We start from the raw sequence: 14,702 nt of genomic DNA, 5'->3' as shown, positions 1-14,702 counted from the left end.
AAAATCTGTGGAAAAACAACAATTCCTTAGATAAATACACCTTCTCTCTGTTCTGGACAGGTAGATTAATGAGTATAGGATGCAGGGCAAAATATTTTCATAAGTCTAGGTATGTTTCTATGGTGAAGACTTCTGTCAGCTCTTCTTAGTAATGGGATGCCTTTATTTGGCATGTGTAGCACTTGGGTGTCTTTTCCAACTGCTCTCAAGGGTAAAACACAGCTACAGGTACATGTGATTCCTTACCTCAATTGGGCTCGTGCAGAAGTATTGGTGGTAGAGTCTCCATACTGCACTTAAAATGTCACCACATTCGGCGGTAGAGGTTCTTAATCAGGAACAGTAGTTTTATGGCAGATGTCTTCTGGGGAATCACCCTAAACTATCACTTTGGTAGAGCTATTACCAGTTCCCACTATTGCTGTCTCTCTCCTTATACAGAGTAAGGATTTCAGGAACTGTGTAGGTTTTTAGAGTTATGGGACCTGTTATACAGAATGTTCGGGACCTGGGGTTTTCCGTATAAGTGATCTTTCCATAACTTGGACCTCCATACCTAAAGCCAGCCAGAAAATCAATTAAACATTAATAAAAACCAAAAAGCTGGTTTTGCCTCCTATAAGGATTAATTATATCCTTGTTGGGAATATTAATTATTACAGAGAACAAAGAAATCATTTTTGAATTTTTAATAATTTTATCGAAATAGTGTCAAAGGGGCAGGTTTACTAAAAGGTCGAAGTGGCTAACGCTATTGACAATTCAATGCGTTACCGCCCGCAGGGAGATCGCTGATTTACTAACGGGTGCAGGTGCCAATTCCCTAGTGAAAGAGATTGGCGCTAGCAATCATTTGCAATCTATCACTGGGCGACATTTCGATTTGTAACAGTCGTTACGCTGGATTTTACTGAACGTTACCTCTTTCGCCAGAGTTGCCTTCGCCACCTCAGACCTGGTGAAGTACATTAAAGCAGCTAGATCTTCCTCAATCTTCTGTCACTTTCATTATATTCTGTGAGTCGAAAATGCATCAAAGTCCAAAAAACACTGGCATCTTTTCCTTTTTTTCCTGCAAAAGACTTAACTTGAACTTTTTTTGGGTAACCGGTTTTCCCCATACATTTGCAAACATATGGAACATTAATTTTACAGTGGGCTCACGTGTAGGGCATTAGAATAACTCTGTTGTCTTTATTAAGGTTCCCTGGACATGTGTTTTAAAAAGTGTACTTTGTAAGTATATGCACCAACATTTAACATAAAGACGTCCAACTTTAAATTTCCCGCCCTATGCAAATTGACCTGAGCGTAAGATCACTAGCGAAGTAGGCAGAAATGAACGCTAGCGCATCTTCACTATCAAATGCTTGCATTGCCAAGTAACGATAGCGAAAAGTCACCAGCGTTCGGCGCCCATGACGAAACTCCGCATTTTAGTGATTAACGTAGTCTGAGCGCATTTGCCCCTGGCAAAGTATAGCGATGGGTGCGAAGTGGTCGCTGGCGACAATTCGCCCGTTAATAAATCTGCCCCTATGTGAGATGGCCTTCCTATAGTTTGGAGCTTTCTGGCTAATGGCATTACTTGTACTAAAATAAAACAGTAGAGCTGCTTATTTTAGATTATAAAAATGGCTGTATATATCTCAAATGGATCCTGTGTTAAATAAAATATCATTACAAGTTGTTTTTTGCTTTTTTGTTGTAAAATAAGGGGACAAGCCTCATTAGTGCGTGTGCCAATATGCCCAATTTTCATTGATTGTTCGTACTATTTGATCTTCACTCTTGACCTGTGAAATTCCACTAGATATTTCAAAAGTTGTTTTGCATTCCCGTGTTTACTTTCAGAGAGTTTTATTGCAGGTATTTTATCTTTATATGTCAGTTGCACAAAAGTAGCCAAAAAAAAAAATCAGGTCGAAGTCATATACCAGTTTAACTTATATTCTGAAATCCACCTTGCATAAGGCTTGTGGGAGAAAAAAACAATTTTATTCACTGTCCAGTATATTGCACTTAAGATATATGGTCCAATTTTGAGTCCTGCAGATGCTTGAACAGTTTCTAGAACCTTATCCACACATTCAGTCTGGTTTTCATTACTGATTGACTGACAGCCTTCTCTGATTGAATCATGCATCACATTTTGACATTTCTCCAGATAGGGCAGACTTGTTTCCAATGCTTGTACAGCGTGTTCCTCATTTTTGTCAAGACTAAAAAAAAAAATTCAATAGAATAGTTCTATCATCTATAAGATATGCTGTAAAACTACCACCAAGTATTCTCAGAAACAGTGTGACTGATTTGCTTTCAGATACAGAGGAATGTTTTTTTACATTTGAGATGTTCACATACTGTAAATGCAGATTTTCAGTTAAAGAACTTGAAACTTTTCCAGCGTTATAAATGCAAACAATATTGTATAGCAGATCACTGCATGAGGACTACTTGCACCTACCTCTTTCCTACATTTACACAAATACATGGACTATTAATATAATTGGAATGATAATTACTAAGAACACTTAAATAGATATAAGTGAAATGTGTTGGAATCGAGGGGGCATGTTTTAATTTTTTATTGAAAAAAATGCATTGCTGTCAATAGTGGTTTATTCTAGAGTATATTCTCACATCTTTTGTTTCTTACTCTTATATGAAAAAAAAAACCCTTTTTTTTCCTGGTGAAAAAGCAAATCTGTATCAGGTGAAAAAATGTGCTCAACCAATAAATTAAGTTTGTCCACTTTAAAAAAAGAAAAAATAATTAGGCACCCAAAAGCCAAACCACTTGCTACAAAAATAATAGCATATCACATGTGATGCAGTCAGTTTGAAAGACCAATAAGGTAAACAAAGTAAGCAGAAACACATGGGAAAATGTTTGTTAGATGCATTATCTAGTATCGAATATTGGAGAATTCATTTTAAACTTTTGGGGGAAGTTTTGACTGCCAAATGTTAGTGACAAGTGTCCTGGTTGGTGCATACAAAGCTGTTACAGGTGGACCTCAATGCCCAAAAGCAGGTGTATTTACTTTTTTGACGCCCATTTACTTCAATTCGTTTTTGCAAATTTTTTGCAGTTTCATGACATTTTTTGGCGAATCGAAATGCCTCAGATTCGCCCATCAATACAAACGACTCATCTTCGTAGTACAAATTATGTACATCTTCTCTTTCCTTAAAGTGTAGATTGTTTTGTCCATGTTGAGTATTTTTTTTACTGACGTCAAACCATTTATTGCTAGAGTAAATATAGATGTCCCACAGTACCAGTTATTCCAGTAGATTGTCTACTATAAATAATCCAGAATAGTAAATAAATCCATTTAAAAAGCACTCTGTCAACAGTCCATCATCATCCTCAATTATATATCTAAAATAAAAGGCAAAATATCAGTCATGAAGCACTGTCACCAGATAAGTGTCTGGTGCTGAGACATTTATACTCAATTGGCCTTCATTTTTATTTTTATGATTTTTAGCCTTCATATTCTGCCTCTTTACAGTCTGCAAATAAAAATGTTAGCTGATCTTTAGAATCAATAATGCCAGCCAACAAAAACTGACTTTTTAATGATTTATTTTATTATTAATCTTATTTAATATATTTCTTTTCAGGACTTCTCCTTTACACCTTTCATTCTTACTACCAATGTACTGCCTGGTTGAACTGGGAAAGACCTACCATTGTAGTAACCAGACAGATAATTGCAGATACATTCTATACCAGGGCTCCCCAACCATATTAAAATGTTTCAAAAAAGTTGGGGAGAAACACAAACATAAAAAAGTTCCTAGGGGTGCTCAATATGCACTGTAAATGTTTATTTGTAGCACATATGGGGACTGGAAAAATACAGGTCTGTTTGGCAGTACACATGGTCATTATGCCTCAAAAATGAGCACCTTCTTTGAGGACACTGGGAGCCTTGGTGAGCAACATGTTGCTTGTGAGACACTGGGTGGAGATCACTGGCCTATACTATACTTAAAGGTCATTTTGAGCTGATCCCCCCTTTAAAAACCTGGAATTATGGTAAGATTGTAATAAATTAAGGGGATCTGTTTGGGAAAATTATGGTTTGCTACAACTGGTATGTGGTTGTAAAAAATAATGGTTTGCTACACTACAAATAGTAGCATAAGCTGCAAAATATGAACTAGGGACTCAAGAGCTTACTACTCTCAAGATCACCTTTACTGTATCAAAACAAATCAATGGTCAATTAATTGACTATTTAGAAGAATCAAATATAAATCTTTCCTATAGGCCATGTCCTATAGATTTGAAACATGCCTAAAAAACAATGAGCATTATGTGAAGTGCAGGTAAAATAAATCTTCCTTGGCACTATTAGTTTTTAATAATGCAGAAATGGTTTTTTACCTATTCAAAAATGATTTTTATCAGGAATAGTATAACTTGTAAAAAAATAACAAAGAGCAGAAGTTCATAAATATTTTAACACTTGGGGGCCGATTCATCAAGGGTCGAATATCGAGGGTTAATTAACCCTCGATATTCGACTAGGAACTAAAATCCTTCGACTTCGAATATCGAAGTCGAAGGATTTAGCGCAGATAGTACGATCGTACGATCGAAGGATAATTCCTTCGATCGAACGATTAAATCCTTCTAATCGAACGATTCGAAGGATTTAAATCCAACGATCGAAGGAATATCCTTCGATCAAAAAAATTTAGGAAAGCCTATGGGGACCTTCCCCATAGGCTAACATTGACTTCGGTAGCTTTTAGCTGCCGAACTAGGGGGTCGAATTTTTTTTTAAAGAGACAGTACTTCGACTATCGAATGGTCGAATAGTCGAACGATTTTTACTTCGAATCCTTCGATAGTCGTAGTCGAAGGTCGAAGTAGCCCATTCGATGGTCGAAGTAGCCCAAAAAAACTTCGAAATTCGAAGCTTTTTACCTTCGAATCCTTCACTCGAAGTTAATGAATCGGCCCCTTGATATTTATTTTGAGAGAGTTGAAATTGTAAGTGGCAGATTTATCAAGTGTCGATGTGAAATCGAGGAAATTTTCAACGTTAAAAAATTTTAAATAATTTTTGGATACTTCGACCATCAAATAGGCTACTACTACTTCGACCTTCGATTTGAAGTAAAATCGTTCAACTATTCGAACATTTGATAATCGAAGTACTGTCGCTTTAAAAAAACTTCGACTTCAATACTTTGCCAACTTAAACCTGCCGAAGTGCTATGTAAGCCTATGGGGACCTTCCAGAGCATAATTTTAAGTTTTTTGTATTCAAAGGAAAATCTTATGATCGTACGATAAAAAAATCCTACGAATTCGACTTTGAATTTCGTAGTATTCAATTAGATGGTCGAAATTAGAAGTATTTTCCACTTTGAAATTCGACCCTTGATAAATCTGCCCCAAAAGTTATTTCATTACTGGAACGTGTTACTGATTTTAACATGTGGATGCCTATTTATGAGAATTTCAATTTGTGAAATTTAGAGTTCTAAAGAATGCACTCTTATTTATTAAAAAACTTGAATCTCTAAAACTCGAATTGCCGAGTTTTTACATTTGAGTTTTTTGCGCATAATAAATCTTGAAACCCTAATTTGAATTGTGAGTTTTGGCTAAAAAAAATTTGAATACTGGAAAAAAATCATTGAATGATATAAATCAGGCCCACAATGCATAGTTAATCAAACTATACATACTGTGGTAATTATTGCTTTTAGTAGCTGTTTCCTATTGTTTTTGTATAATATTAGTTACTGAATCAAAACTATTACATTGAAAGTATATCAATATGTTGTGTGCATTGAAACCCAACATCTACCATATGCCTATAAATCAATGCTTTTGGCCATTGTTTTCCATCCTGAGCTCTACAAACTTTGGACAAAAATATGTTACCTCCAAAGCATCCTTGTAAATGTATACTTATGTAAACATTATTCTTACTCAACTACACAACTAGAGTGCAAAATATTAGGATTCATTTACAATGCAGTGAGCAAAGTGCAAAAAAAAGCTACAATCTTCCTTTCTTTGCACTTTGGCCACTGCATGGAGCATTATGTAAATAGTCAAAGGCCTATGAGCTTTATAATCAATTGCTCGCTAGATTCAAAATGGGGGTTTAGCATGAAGGTTTTCTTCTTGTGCCCCTTAGTGCTCTTGCACTTTATTATTTGATAGGCCAACAATTAAGCAAAATACATTTGTACAGGTATGGCATCTTATCCAGAATCGATTGCTCCAGAAAGCTTTGAATTAGGGATTGTCCCATAGACTCCATTTTATTAAATTAATTCAATTGTTTAAAAATGATTTATTTCTGTAACAATAAACCAGTACCTGGTACTTGATCCAAACTAAGATATAATTAATCCTTATTGGAAGCAGAACCAGCCTATTGGGATTATTTAATGTTTAAATGATTGTTAGTACAGTTAAGGTATAGATTCAAATTATGGAAATATTCGTTATCCAGAAAACCCCAGGTCCCTGGATTACAGCTCCCATACCTGTATATTTAATTATTAGGGTAATGGAATGGGTTTTTGTTTCTCTTCAAAGCTCAATATCTAATATTTAATTATTATGCCAGGGGCCACCTCTATCAGGACCATGCTGTGATACTAATTTCATATCCTACAAAGCAAACTAAAGATATGATATGCAATTTCCTTACATAATCTTAGCTTTTAAAAGAAAATATTAAAAATGTAAAAATATACATAATATACGCCTCAAACACTCCCTTGCCCAGACCATATCATTCCCCCGTGTACTCTCTAAAGATTGCTTCTGGAAACTGAGCTGGCATTTATGCATGCAAGATTTTTTATATGCATTTTTTTTCTTGAAAGGAAGATTCTTTCCATTTTATTATTATCAAAGCACTCCAGGTTACCATCCTAATCATTTAAATTTTCATAGCTACATGCTTGTGCACTGCAATATCCACTTTTTTTTTATATCTGTCTAAAAAGAGTAGCCGGCACACTGTGTGATTTCCCCCTCCACTTGTCAAGTTCAGAACAATTACCATAAAATAATAATACTCTGGGTGATCAATTGTTTGCATCTTAATATATAAAAGAATGTAGCATATCAAACAAAATAAAGAATGTCCCAATTCCCTCAAGAATCATGCACCCATACCAAAACTATAATACAGGCATGGGATCCATTATCCAGAAAGCTGTTATCCAGAAAGCTCCAAATTACAGGAAAGCAATCTCCCATGGGCTCCTGTAACTCAGGGTATCCCAAAACTCAGAACAAGCTCCAAGGACGTAGTCACGGCTCACCCTTTTGCCTATAACAGCCTCCTTTGGCTTTGGGACAAGCCCTCCGCTACTTGGATGCCGCCAGGTCTTAATATGAGAGGCCCAAGGAGAGAGTTCTGAGTGAGTTAGGTAACCATGCGTGAATTAGTAGAACAAGAAGCGTAGTCAAAAGCCAGGCCAGGTCGGTACTGGTCAGACAATGTGGTACAAATTCAGGAGCCGTGAGGCTGTACAGGAGCCGCAATACAGGAACAGATTGCAAAAGAATAGTCGGATAACAGGCAAAGGTCAGGACAGGCAGCTTACAGGACAAGATCAGGGACAGGCAGAATCAATGATCAGTGAAACAGACTTGGAAAATGCCCAAAGGAACTATAAATAGACCTTTACGTTGAGCAAGGTACAAATGACGCCTGTGCCCTTAAATATTTGAATTTCACGCCAGCGAAGGCGCCAAATAAAGCCGAAGACCACTGCGCGATGTACAAACCCGGTGCACACAAAGAAGGAGCAGAGGTGAGCGACCAGCGTCCCCTCAAACAAGATGTCGGGCGTCCCCGCTGCCTAGGTGACCTTACAGCTCAATTGTAATCAAATCATTCAGATCTTTAGAAATGATTTTCCTTTTTCTCTGCAATAATAAAACAGTACCTTGTACTTAATCCCGACTAAGATATACATCATCTATATTTGTGCCAAAACAATATTGTTGGGTTTCAATAATTTTTTAGTAGGTTTAAGGTATTGAGATTCAAATTGCGGAAAAGAACCCTTATCCAGAAACCAGCCAGTCCTGAGCATTCTGAATAATGTATCTGTCCCATATCTGTACTGCCATTTGTGTTTTTTCCTGTGCAAAATTTTTGCATCTGCGAAAATGCAAATCCAAAAAATTGATCAGGTGAAACATTTGCCCACCCCTATTGTCTACATACTGTTTTTTTCTGCTCAGTGCTGTACAGGTATAGGATCTATTTTCCAGAATGCTGAGGACCTGGAGGTTTCTGGAAAAGGTACTTTCTGTAATTTGGATCACCACACCTGAAGTCTTCTAAAAATGATATAAACATGAAATAGGATTGCTTTGCCACCAATATGGATTCATGTAGCTTAGCTACCATGAAGTTTAAGGTACTGTTTTATTATTACAGAGAAAACAGAAATATTTTTTAAAAATTCAAATTATTTGTTTCAAATGTGGGAAATGACCTTCCTATAATTTACAGCTCTCTGGAGAACAGGTCATCCAGTTATGGATCCCATACCTGTACTATCTTGTTTGGCTAATGGCTAAAGGGTCCCTTCTCTTTGGACAGGTACTATAGAAAGCCATTCAAGGGGGAGGAAAGAACCTTTAGCAGCTACAAAATAAATAGTTGAGAATGAAGATTTTGTAATATCTTTAATGCAGTTGGTTTGTGAATATTAAATTGCAAATGCTAAAAAGCAAGGCTGTTTAAATTACATATGTAGTGCAACTTTAATGACTTCATACCATGATAATTCTTCATTGGATTTGGTGCATCTCTTATTCCTGTTAAAGGTGAACTCAGTCATTGTTAAAGACAAGTTCAATTTTTAATACAGATCTTTCTTACATCCCATCTTACATTCCATCTAACATTCCATCCCTTACACTGCAGTGACCTTTATAGAAAACATCCTGAAAAGAATAGATATGAAATCCTATATTGTGAAATGTTCCCGGCAAGCTTCGTTGCTTTCCTTTTATTTTCTCATCAAACTTTTAAATACGCAGAGAAAAATTGGAATTAAAGCTCCAGCTCTCAATGTAAATAGCAAAGAGCAATGTCAACAAGTTTACCAATTGAAAACAAACCTATTGAAGGCAATAATGCTAAAACTCGGTTTACTTTATTACTCAAAAACCTGATTCATAGCTCTTATACGAGATTTAGTAAACATTTTAGAAATATCACATATTGTAACTATAGAGCAGGTACATTCACTAAATGAAGCTGTTCTTTTGTGGTTTATGAAAGAAACCTTATCAAGGGATCATGGAGTTTCATATTTTACCATTCATCTTTTTTAGAAAGTTTGTGAAATTACTTTAGAAAGGGAGACAGGTCAAAAAATGGAAACAAATATGTCAATATTAGAATTCTCTTCTAGAAGTATTTTGATTGGCTTAAAGTTGTTTGTCATATGGGAATAAGTTCACATAAGTTCTGATCCAAAGATGTATCAGTAGAATGGTATTAGACTTGTAAGGGAGTGATCAGGTAATTGCAGTTTATGTCCAAACTTTTAAACTCATTCCCCGCAAAGACTTGTTTTGTGTGAACAAAAACTTTATAACTCACTGGAGGTGCTCCACTTAGGCCCTGCTGCAAACAAAAAGACTTCTTAGATTCCAAACAAAATAGAACATGGGCACACTCCACATACTGCTTCTGCAAACATTCTTTTGAAAAAAGCTTCTTTTATTAATGAGATCCCAGCAAACGTTTCGGGGACGTGCCCCTTCATCCAGTACTACTTACAAACTGTGCAAACAAAGACTTTTAAAGGGAGGTGAACTACAAGCCCCCCCTTCCTTAACCACACAATTGACATCATCAAGTTAATTAACATAGTGAATTTTTTTTTAAAAAACATTATAAAAAAGGATCCATAATACCTTAATAAGGTGATTTCTCAATACTATTGATAGTCCCTTGGTGCTCATAGTCCATATAATCACGTGATCCCTTTGTGTTAAGACTGTAGATAAGAATATACAAAATTTTAAAAGTCAAAAATGCAATAAAATCTCTATTTTACAAAATAAGGCACAACACATATTCCCCCATTAATAGAAACAGGAATAACTTAAATCCTCATTTAGTCCCATGGGAGCTAGTGTATTCAGTTTCTCTATCCACAGAACCCTTTGGCTGTAGCAATATTTTGTCTTGGTTACCGCCCCTCATGGGGAATTTAACTACCTGGAGTACGAACCATCTTAGTTGTTTACTATTATGTCCATGGGTTTTAAAGTGTCTACTAACTGGCGTGACATATTTCATTCTATATATAAATAAATTGCAGTTTATGTCACTGTAAACTCAATGTGTGAACTTGTTGTGGTGTGAACATGCTAATTTTACATATGTTGGGTAAAATAAGTTATGGGGAATATGCAGTGCAGCTTTGGACACCAGTCCTTAAGAGGGATATAAATGAGCTGGAGAGAGAGCAGAGACTAAGTGCAACTAAATTGGTTAGAGGGACGGAAGACTTAAATTATGAGGGTAGACTGTCAAGGTTGGGGTTGTTTTCTCTGGAAAAATGGCGCTTGCGAGGGGACATGATTACACTTTACAAGTACATTAGAGGACATTATAGACAAATAGCAGGGGACCTTTTTACCCATAAAGTGGATCACCGTACCAGAGGCCACCCCTTCAGACTAGAAGAAAAGAACTTTCATTTGAAGCAATGTAGGTGGTTCTTCACAGTGAGGACAGTGAGGTTGTGGAATGCACTGCCGGGTGATGTTGTGATGCTGATTTAGTTATTTCCTTTAAGAATGGCTTGGATGATTTCTTGGACAGACATAATATCAAAGGCTATTGTGATACTAAACTCTATAGTTAGTATAGGTATGGGTATATAGAATTTAAGTAGGGAGGGGTATGTGTATGGATGCTGGTTTTTCATTTGGAGGGGTAGAACTTGATGTACTTTGTCTTTTTTCAAACCAATTTAACTATGTAACTATGAATAGGTGTTATGTTGTAGGTTGGCCACTAGATGATGATAAAGTTATGTAAGTGTAGCTGTAGTTTAGACCTCAGCCACTAGAAGGGGATAGTGTTCACAGAGTATTTAACGGAAGGACACACCCAGGGTGGGGTTCTTCTTCTTCCTGACATCGGTTGGACAGAATCAGGTAGAAAGAGGGTCTCCTAGTAAAAAGTACTTCAATTAGACAGGGTACTAGTTAGTATGTGTTGGTCAGACCCCAAGAAGGAGGTTGTGGCCTAGAAAATTCCTACCTGTAGTAGGGCAAAGGGCTGTATTTTTGCTAGTGGAATGTTTTGCCTGTCAGTAAGTTTGCCTGAACCGTGGATGTGTATCAAAACTGTGTATGACAACGATAATGGAAGACTGTCTGGATGTGAGTACAAATTTGCCCTGCTAAAAAAATGCATGTTTCATTTACTGGTGTCAGAATCCTATTATTTTAAGTGTAAGCTCTTAGGGCTATGTCTTATACACTTCTTAACAATGTGATTTTTCATATGGAATTTTCCGAGAGACAATTATGCAGAAGGTAAAGATGTATTTTTGTAGCTATTTTTTTTTAAATTAGACCGGTGTAAATACCATATAGCGGACCCCACGAACTCAGGGAGGCCCAAGGGAGAAGGGTCTTGGACAGTTGCGTGGTCTGCCTTATGAGTTAGCCCATCCCTATGCAGTCTACAGCAACCCACAGGTGGGCTAACAGTGAGCATGCATGGGGGATACATCATTGTTGCGGCTGAGGACAAGCAGTTGGAAAAGCAGGTAAGACCTTGGGGTGGGGCCTATTAATTTTAAAAATTAAAAAAAATATAATGCATTACCTGAGCATTATTAAAGAAATTAAGGGATGTATTATTATTATTAGGATTTGCAATGCGTATGGTATTTTATACATTAAGCAAACATTCTTATTGGTTTATGTATTTATTGAGATAAGCTTTTTAGGTAAGATTTAAATTCTCTCTATTTAACAAAAATATTATGTATAGGAAGATTATTAACCTTCTTCTCCTGTACTAAACTGGAGGGAATATATCAATAAATTATTTAAAGTTATGTAACAACCTGGTCAAATTTACCCTACTGCAGTGACTCACAGAGATGGGTCAGCAGTTATCTTTAATTGGTCTGTAGCAGTTAGAATAATGAAAGCATATATCCCCTGTGCTAATGGAGAAGGAGTTGACCACCATGGGGCCTTGATTTTTGCAATGTATGTATAAAAAATTATTGTTTATATGATTTTTCCCCTGCTGTACTCTTTCTGCTGTCCATATACTATTAGTAAGTTGCTTCTGGTCCTACTTCTTTTGTTTTCTCCCATTAATAACAGTTATATTTTATGTTAGCTGCTTGATCCCTGTCTATATGACCTTTCATTCCCGATAGGGCTCAGTTATTAATACAGGTGCTAAACTGGTGCTACTCTTCCAGTTTCCTACAGCAGCCAATCAATGTAATATCTACAGTCAGTAGATTACTCTACTGCAGTTTAGAAAGTAAAAACAATTAATCCAAATAAGCCCCAGGAAGAGCATTTGTTTTGTATATCTAAGCCTTTTACTAGGATGTAGACATTTTGAAGGGGTGGTTCACCTTTAAGTTAACTTTTAGAAATTGGCCAATTCTAAACAACTTTTCAATTGGTCATCATTTATTTTATATCATTTTTATTTTATTTGCCTTTCAAATGGGGGTCACTGACCCCCTCTCTAAAAACAAATGCTCTGTAAGGCTACACATTTATTGTTATTGCTACTTACTGTATTACTCATCTTTCTATTTAGGCCTCTCCTATTCATATTCTAGTCTCTTGTTCAAATCAATGCATGGTTGCTATTGGTTGCTATGGTAATTTGGACCCTAGCAACCAGATAGTTACATAGTTAAATCGGGTTAAAAAAAGCCAAGTCCATCAAGTTCATCAGATGGCGGAAATTCTGTAACTAACTAAAGAGTTGCTGAATAAAAAGCTAAATAACGCAAAAAACATAAATAATAAAAAATGAAACCCAATTGCAAATTATCGAAGACTATCACTCTCTATATCATACTAAAAGTTAACACAAAATCTAACAACCTTTAATTAAATAATTTTGGAAATTGGTCTTTGTCTTTTAATTAATATGAGGGGTGGGTGAGTTGTTAGAAGGAATTGTGACTCCAATTGTTTTAAAGTAATATAATATCATGTAGAGTTGCCATGCACTGGTGAAAATGATCTGTCTGCTTCATAAACACTAGTGATGGGCAAATTTGTCCCGTTTTTTTTTTGCGAATTTCCTGCAACATTTGCAAAACAGTGAAAAATTGAAACGCATTGATGTCAATGGACGTCAACATTATTTTGATGCAGCGGATTTTCCCCCGACAGATTTTCTCCGCAGTTTCGCAAATTTATTCACCGTCGGCAAAATGCGGAAATTCACAGCGAATTCGCGCATGGCAATTTTATTCGCCCATCATTAATAAACACTACTAAAGTTTATATAAACAAGCTGCTGTGTAGATATGGCGGAAATTGTAATGAGGCTAAATAGCACATGTTAAATAGTGGATAACAAAAAAGCTCTTCAGAACACCATTAGATTTACAGAGATGATCTGCTATCTGCTATGTAACCTGAGCCATACCTCCTTTGAATGTCTGCCCCCCACAGCACAGTAGCTTATTTATATACTATAGGTATAGGACCTGTTATCCTGAATGCTTGGGACCTGTTTCATTGTTTCATTTTAAAAAAAAATGTAATTATTAGGATAAAATGGAGTTTATGGGAGACGGCCTTCCCATAACTCGAAGCTTTCTGGATAATAGTTTTTCAAATAACGGATCCTATACCTGAACTATAGTGTTTCTGAACCAAAGACACCATCACACCAGTGCAGGGCAACACTACATTATATTTTAATTACACTTTTCCGTCTTATTGTTCATTTACGTTTTCATTCTGCAGCTGTCCATATTGATATTAAAATATATGCTAGCATGCCAACTAACAGACTATAAAGTGTATATGGGGTCTAAATAGATAGTAGATAATAAAAACAAATTACCTCGCAGTTAAAATGTTTCCTGGTTGCCAAATGTATCCGATCCCAGCATTCAATATTCTGTTTAGAGAGAGAGAGACTGAAATTCAGGCAATTTCTGTACGGTTATTGGCATTGGATTTTTGATGGAATAAACAGATGGTACTACTTCTTTGCAAGAACTTTAAATGAAGAGACAGTCACCTCGAGAACATCTGGTTGATTACTGCAGGCCTTTTTAAATGATAACTGGAGTATATTTGGCTGTTTTTGTAGACCAGTGTACCCTGAAACAACCATACCTACAAACACAATAAGTGAGAAATGTTTTTATTTTATTGATATCAAAATCCAAGTTTTTTATTATGCTACAATCGTCCACTTTTTCAGGTTTTCTCTGACTGACTACAAGGGTTCAGTGGCATGGCTGAGGGTGAAGGGTCAATTGAGGAGTAACCTTAAAATCCTGAAATAGATCTTTCTATTTCATGATTTTAAGGGGACTCCTCAATTGACACTTCACCCTCAGCCATGCCACTGAACCCCATTGTTACATACTAGTGATGGGTGAATTTATCCCGTTAAATTCGCAAAACAGGAGAAAAATTTGTAAAA

At 36.2% G+C, this 14,702-nt stretch overlaps 1 long non-coding RNA gene across 1 annotated transcript; it reads right to left on the bottom strand.

Annotated features, from left to right (window-relative positions):
* Positions 1 to 1,927: 1,927 nt before the first annotated feature.
* LOC108696386 lies at positions 1,928 to 14,171 on the bottom strand. Its single transcript, XR_001932254.2, has 3 exons — positions 14,112 to 14,171; positions 9,944 to 10,026; positions 1,928 to 2,222 (listed from the first exon to the last, which is right to left on the bottom strand). It is a non-coding gene; the product is annotated as an uncharacterized LOC108696386 (long non-coding RNA).
* Positions 14,172 to 14,702: the final 531 nt, after the last annotated feature.

This window comes from Xenopus laevis, chromosome 1L (genome assembly GCF_017654675.1).
Source record: "Xenopus laevis strain J_2021 chromosome 1L, Xenopus_laevis_v10.1, whole genome shotgun sequence".
NCBI classification, from domain to species: domain Eukaryota; kingdom Metazoa; phylum Chordata; class Amphibia; order Anura; family Pipidae; genus Xenopus; species Xenopus laevis.
Note: the sequence above shows the minus strand (reverse complement) of the source record. Positions and strands in the feature narration are given on the sequence as shown.